At 49.3% G+C, this 7452-nt stretch overlaps 1 non-coding gene across 1 annotated transcript; it reads right to left on the bottom strand.

Annotated features, from left to right (window-relative positions):
• Nucleotides 1–460: 460 nt before the first annotated feature.
• LOC111816503 lies at nt 461–644 on the bottom strand. Its single transcript, XR_002820881.1, has one exon. It is a non-coding gene; the product is annotated as a U2 spliceosomal RNA (small nuclear RNA).
• Between the last annotated feature and the right edge of the window lie 6808 nt (nt 645–7452).

Below are 7452 nucleotides of genomic sequence, written 5' to 3'. Positions count from 1 at the left end.
CCCGTCTTCAGCATGGAATTCACCACTGCCAGAACAGATCCTCCTCTTCCAGGAGAGCTCCAAGTTCCCAGTGCTTCCCTTTAGAGCATTCCAGATTCCTAGGAGGCATATGCTATTGGGGGATGTTATCATTGGTGTCTGCGGCCAGTGACAAGGAGCAAAAGCCTAACGAGGCTTGGCTAGCCCAGGTCTCAACCAGCAAGCAGCAGGAGAGGGCCTGTGTGGTTGCTGCTTTTTCATTTCATCTTCTTCGGCTGTATTTATTTGCTTATTTATTTTGACTGTTCCAAATGGCAGCCTGTCAATGGCCTTTGTACTTTTAATGGCCTTTTTAAGTGACACCCGGCTCTAAGATTCTCAGATAAACACTGACTTCAATGTAGGTCTTCTGGAGACCAGCAGGGTTCTAGCTCCTTGGCCTCTACTTGAGGATCTCATTTTATCTTTCTCAATGGCCCCCAAGGGGGTTCCTGGAGGGACTGCAATTCTAGGCTGATTTGGGGAATGGACAGAACAACTTCTTCTTCCTCTCTCTGCTCCAAAAATCCAAAACTCCATTTCATACACTGTCTTCAAGAGAGGATGTATCAAATATCAAACTGATAAGAACAGGTACTGCACTTGACCTCAGCATAAAGTGTTTTGTATCCCAAACTTCCCTAGATCTTTTGGGCAAAGGAGATTAAAAAGGCAAAATAAAATGATATGCAGGCATTTCATTTGTGGCCATAATTATATACATCAACATATTGGGAGCTATCACTTGGCAATGGTTTGCATGCTGTTTTACATATCAAAATTTTTTTCTGTCACATGCATTTAAATGTCAGCATGGTATTTCATCACAGGACATGCTGCAGGTTGGCGGACTTCTGTCCCACTAGGTTGTTTCTCAGTGGGTTTTGGCTATAAATAATGTCCTGAGCTCTCTGGGAGGATGAAATAGGAAGAGCCCAAGTTGGAGCCCAGCTGGGGCATCTTAAGGACTTAGCAAGACACTGTCTCAAAATAAAAACAACAACCAAAAAAAAAATTATAAAATGGGCTGGGGATATAGCATAGTGCAGAGGTCTTAGGTTCAATCCCATGTTGAGATGAGGCGCTGGTGATGCTGTTCGGGCAAATGTCCTTCATACTTGTCTGTGAAGTCTTTCCCCTACCCTGGAGCTTTATTGTCAGAGGACCTGCCAGGTGAAGGGCACACTTACAAATGCATCTAGCCTGATTTCACCTTCCCCCTGGCATGCTCGCTCTGGTTTGCACTTCCGCCAGTGGTGTCCCAGTTTCCAGTATCTAAAAGCTGACGCCCACCTGGCCGGCCCCATGCAGAACAAGGCAAGAGTGGCCGTGTCCCCAGCCTCGCTGTACCGTGTCTGTGCCCTGCTTTCTAGACCTGCAGCTCCAGGCACACAGGGGACTCCCAATAAATATCAGTGGCTTATTGAGTGCGAGCACCTTGTCCCCAGCCCTAGCCCACCTCCTGGCACTCCTGGAGCGTAGCTGTCCTCCTTCCTCAGCAGAGGCAGATAACAGATGGCCAGGAGTCCGCCTTGGCCTCTTCTCCCTGTGTGATGAGAGGCCCGATAAATGTGAAGCGAGCGGTAATATTTCCTGAACGCGGGCACCGGCAGAATCCATCATTCCTCTCCATGCAGACTAGGCAAGGAGCTACCCGTGTGCTGAGGGCAATGGCGGGGGAGAGGGGCGCAGAGCCCAGAGTGGGGAGCAGGTGGAAACAGGACAGGATGCTAGGCCAACTCAGTCCCCAGTCACCAATCAGGAACTGGACTTGCCGCTGCCTAGGGTAAAGCTAAAAAATGGAATTTTCTGCACCATCAATTCCTGGCTTAATATACTCACCAGGCAGGGGTGGGGTGGGGGTTGTGGAAAGTCAGAAGAGGGGGGGTAGGGGGAGCCCAGACAGCTGCTACTTGATGGACGTCTGGCAAAACTCACACTCAAACCTCTAGGGAAAGTTCTGGGGCTTTATGGAACTCTGCCCCCCCTTCCCTCCTCCTCTTCCTACCCTTCTGTCCTTGGGCTCATCCTGGGCTCCCAGGGGAGTTGGCAAGATGGCCTACAGCTGAAGGTTAAAATCACTGCTGGAGATGTTGCTTCTTTTACTTTGTCATGGTCACCATTCCTGTGCCCGAAAGACTGAACTGCTTTATTCCCCAAGCTGAGCCCACTGCAGAGGAGGCTGGAGGGGCTGGTGAGGGACTCCCCACAGCCAGGGTCCCAAGGCCAGGAAGAAGTTCCTCCCATTGCCTCTGATGGCCGAAGGCCCTGAGTCGGTCTGTGTGCTGGACTGATTGTGTCAGTGGCCATGGGAATGGCTTCTCTGTGTCCAGGTCCTTCGGCGATGACCCTCTCTACCCTGAGAGTCTCAACTTGGTTGTGTGACTTGCTGTAACCAAAGGGATAGTATCTGTCTTCACTCAAGCAGAGCTCGCCCAAGTTCTTGTTAATTTCCAGCATGTATGCAGTGCATGTATTCTCCCCCTCCCCCGTGCACAAGGCTTTCCCCATAAAAGCATGCCTGTGCCAGCTCGCTAGAAGGGTATGGGAGGTAGACACAGGAGAACTAAATGGTCACAGCTCAAGCCACTGTGCACCAGCCGACTGGCTGCTGATCACAGGTCCATCAATCAGCCCAGCTGATACCAGCTGGACCCAGCTGACTTGGAAATTTACAATTTCATTGTTATACTGGCTACTAAGACTTGGGGTGCTTGTTATACAGCAATAGCTAACCAATGCAGCTCCCTTACCTGTAGCTAAAAAGCCTTTCCAAACAACAGCCTGCAGGAAGGGAGGCTGGGTCCTGGGACATGTGCACCCTGAGGAATCACGCTACGCCTCAGAGGCCCTTCTGTGAAGTAGGCCTAAAGAGAGTCAACACGGATTCAGTGGGACAAATTTAGGGGTTGAGAGCTGCTGGGATCCTCTTAAATTCCACTTAGCCCCAGTATTTTAGATTTTACTGGTTTTCATCAAATTGTATAAACAACACACACTCATTATAAAGATAGAGAAACTAGGAAGCTAGAAAGCTAAAAATTACCCTCCATTCTACCCCCTCCTCCTGCTGTTACTCATTCGGTTTTGTTCCCTAGAGAGAACCATTGTTAACAATTAGGTGCATACACTGCCAGATATTTTTCACCATGCACATTCATGAATAAAGGTATGGTTTATTTTAAAAAAGGAAATGATGATAAAGTACCGTTCTGAGACCTGCTTCTTTTCCTTAATGGCCTTCTGACAAGTCTACCTCATTCATTTTAATAGTTGCATAAGATTTCAGGGCATGGATATTCCACAATCTAACCACCTCTGTGATACATGTTTGGAATGCCTTAAATCCTGTTAGTAAAACTGAAGTGAATTTCTTTGTGTATCCCATCTTTGTGCATGAAAGGTGATATTTCTGTGGGATACGCATCTAAAAGTTGAGCTCAGAGCTCACCGCTTTGTAAGCGCTAGGAGTCTTGCTAGCTTTTCATTTGTTACTTATGTTGGCAAAGCATTCTCCAAGAAGAAGGGGTGGTATGAAAATGGGCATCCCCTGCCCCTTCATCAGCTTTGGCTGATAACAATCCTGCACAAACTTTTGCCAATCTGTTGGGGGCAACAAATACTAACTTGTTCGAATTTTTTTTTTTTAATTAGGAGTGAGATTAAAGTAGCTTTACATATCTATTGAAAATTTGCATCTTTTTGGTAAATTGCTTGTTTACATAATTCAGCTATTATCTCTATCAGCTTGTGACTGCTTCGGTATTTTGGTATTTAGTAGAGCAGGTCTTTACAGAGTGTGACTATAAACTCCTTGTTATATGTGCCAGGCCCCAAATTTTCCCAAGTTCACCATGTCTCCCTTCTTTGCCTCATAGAGAAGCTGAGAATGGGGAATGGCTGCACCCTGTATTGGGCCATTTTCCACTACTGAAACAAGGCACCTTGATATCTGGTAAGGAAGAGTTGGCTTTGGTTCACAGTTCTGAAGGTCATTCAAGGGCATGGCGCCAGCACGGCTTAGCACTGGGGAAGAATCTGTGGTGAACACCATCACGTAGACAGCAGCGTGCACAGGCTCTAGGGAGAGATCACAGAGATTGGAAGCCAGCCACTTGTTCAGGACCAAACTCATTCTGTCCTCGCAGCCCTGTCAAGAGAATGAGAGCCCTGGATGACTTGGTTTGCTAAGCTCCACCTCTTAAGGCTCCCACCGCATCTTAGTGTTGTAGGCAGCTGAGTTGGACAGAAATAGTATAGGCAGTCAGGCCAGATTAGGCCCTCAAGGAGCCAGTATGGAAGACAAGGTGACTGCAACTGTAGGAGAGACAGACACCCCTGCTGTGAGCCAGAACTCGAGACAAAAGATCAAACAAATACATACCTCTCTAAGGATAAGTGTCAGGGATTTGGGATGCTAAATAGATCCCTATCAACTTGAAAACGCCAGCAAAAGTCACTAACCCAACCCAAACCCCTACAGGGAAAAAAGTCTTGTTCTGTATTCATATCCGCTTGCTACTTAACTCACTTCCACATTTGACTCTGATTTAATCAATTTTACCTGAGCAATTGTGCTTGTAATCTCATTGGTTGACTATAGTTTTGTCCCACCTCATGTCCCCCTGGCAAGTTCCCTTGTTTACCACGTTGGACCCACCTGTGTCCTGGTTTTACTCTACAAAAATCCCTAGAAAACACAGGCCCCTGGGCAAACCACGTGGCCCCCTTCTGTCCCTCTCTTGAGCAGAGGCTTTCTTTCTCCCAGTGAATATGTTCTGCTCTTTACTTCTGTTGTTTCTAAAATTCATTGTTCAGTTTTAGAGAACATGAACTTGTTCCAGGTACCTTTCAGGTTGGGAGATTCATTCCCCTCTATCATTAGCATTCACAATACGGGGGACCAAAGTACAGTACATAGACCTTGGGGGGGATGCGCTCAAACCATGTGCATACCACACTACACCCCTACTAGCAGCGCTGCCACTGCCGCAGGATACTGAAGTCCCCTCTGGGGTCAGCTTTGCGGATGTCACAGCTGGAGGTCAGGCCAAAGGCATTTGCTCTCCCTTCCCATTGCCTTCCTCTCAGCCCAGCCTGATGTTGACCTGCTGACAGCCCTCTACCTCAAGTACCTGTGGCTTTCAGCTTTCTGCTTCAAGTCTCTCCCCAGAAAGTCTTCTGAGCTTCCTGCAGGACCCCCTACAGTACCCCTAAGAAGTCTGATACCTCGGAGGCCCCCCTCCACCACTCTGGAACAAAAGCCAGAGGGTGCGGTCAGCAGCTCCCCATCTCTGGGGGATTACCCGCAGGCATGTTCTATGATTGCTGGACAGGTCCCTAGTGGGAATGGATTTTGGCCCCCCACTGTGGCTCTTCCCTCTGTGCCTTGTCTTCTCCACTCAGTGTCTTGCAATTCTTGCTGTCAACATCCATGAGAACCACCAGCGGCGATCACATCCACAGGTCACTCAGCAGGAAGGGAAGGCAGAAGGACACAGGCATTCCCTGTATGCTACTTTTCCTCATACCCCATTGACATTTAGTCACATGGCTACTAATAACTGCAAAGAGTGTAGGAACATGTAGGGTTGTTCTTTTTCTTCTGTATTTTTTTAGGGAAGGGTCTACAGGGTGTTCAGGGTCTCACTACTAGATTACTCCTAGTGATCCGCCTGTTTATAGCCTCCCAAGAGCTGGGATTACAGGCTCATGCCACCATGCTCAGTCTCAGTTTCCGGCTCAGCACACCCCGGGGGCAGGGCTAGCACAGCAGGCCTGGGGATCGAACCCCCAACCTCTGTGCCTGCTTGCAGGCACTTTAATCTGCTGAGCTATTTGGCTGGCCCTAGCATGCCCAAATCTTGAAGAATATGGACAGGAGGGGAGAGCAAAGCCCTCTGAGGATTTCACATAGCCACCAGTGCCTTTACATAGCACTGAAGTTTGAGCAACTTCCTTAGGTCTTGGAGTTGGGGCAGGAGCAAGCAGGCCTTTCCCCATGGTGAGTTGTTAGCTGGAGACCACTGGGCCAGAGAATATTTCCTTTTTGTCTTCTGAAAGTCTTACTAAAATGAATGGACAAAAGACAGATAAGCAAGAGAAAAAACATTTCAGTTTTTGAAGGGACCCGTGTACCCAGCAGTCATGTGACACAAAACTCAAGGCAGGGCCAGATGCTGGTGCGTTAAGTATCTTCTTCAGCGGGAAGATGGACACAAGGGCCTGCAGGCAATACTAGAGGGAAAGAAACTAACCCTTAGGGAAGTGAGTGGTCCAGAGAACACGGGCTGGTCTGGGACCACCATCCTGTAGGCTCTACGGATGCAGCTTGACTTTCACTCTCTTCCCAATTTGTTAACTGTTCCTGGTTAGTGAGATTTCACAACACCTGAGCTCCTTTGGGGAGGTACCTCTAATAGGGGAACTTCAGAGAAAACCTCTATCTGTGTCGCTCAGACAGAGGGGACCACAGATGACTGAGAAAGGCAGTGGCAGAGAAAGTTAGAGACTTTGGTCCTGAGATTGTTTCTCTAGTTCACGGAGGCAAAGTGCCACACTTTGTGACATCACTTCCTGAGTCCCAAGAAGACAAGAGTGCATTTCTTGTGCTTCTGCTACCATTTGGCAGGAGGGAGGCCCCTAGCCCAGCACTAACGCTGCAATTTCCCAAACCAGGCACAGGTTGGGGCAGGTGGACCCCAGAGCGGGGAAGGAGATCTGGGCAGCGAGGTGGGGGATGGGGGAGCAAAGCTTTGTGCTGGCAGGAAGAGACCCCAGAGAGCTGCAGCCTGTCTTGAGCTAGGATAAAATAAAGATATGTAGGAAGGAGACAAGGAAAATCATAGTGGTTTTTCTTTTTGTTTTTGTACAGGGCTACACTATGCAGTTTAAACCCATAGTGATCCTCCTATTTTCACCTACCCCAGTGCTGGGATTACAGTTCTGTGCCACCACACCTGGACTTGGTCACTGGCTCAGTGTGCCCAGGGGCGGGGCTGGCATGGCATGTGGTACTAGAGATCAAACCCCAGTCCCTGCGCTTGCCTAAGCAGGAGTTTAGTCTGCTGAGCTATCTCGCTGGCCCTTGGAAAAATCATAGTCTTAAAATTGTGGTTTTAAGAGAACTGCAGAGACCCAGTCCTAGCCCAGGTCCGGTGAGTGTGTGGAGAGCTTCCTGCTACCCTGCACCGGCGGGACCAGTCCCAGCCCAGGCGAAGCATGGGCCGGACCCTCTCCTGCCCCCTCGGGCCGCACCCCACCCCTCCTGCCGAGTAGGAATTTCTGCCGACTTCCGGGAACCCCCAGACCCAGGCCTAGCCCAGGTCCGGTGAGTGTGTGGAGAGCTTCCTGCTACCCTGCGCTGGCGGGACCAGTCCCAGCCCAGGCGCAACATAGGCAGGACCCTCTCCCACCCCCTCGGGCCGCCCCCCA

The sequence above is a fragment of the Octodon degus genome, unplaced genomic scaffold (assembly GCF_000260255.1).
Source record: "Octodon degus isolate 3935 unplaced genomic scaffold, OctDeg1.0 scaffold00033, whole genome shotgun sequence".
Classification (NCBI taxonomy): Eukaryota; Metazoa; Chordata; class Mammalia; order Rodentia; family Octodontidae; genus Octodon; species Octodon degus.
This window is presented reverse-complemented; position numbering and strand designations above follow the sequence as displayed.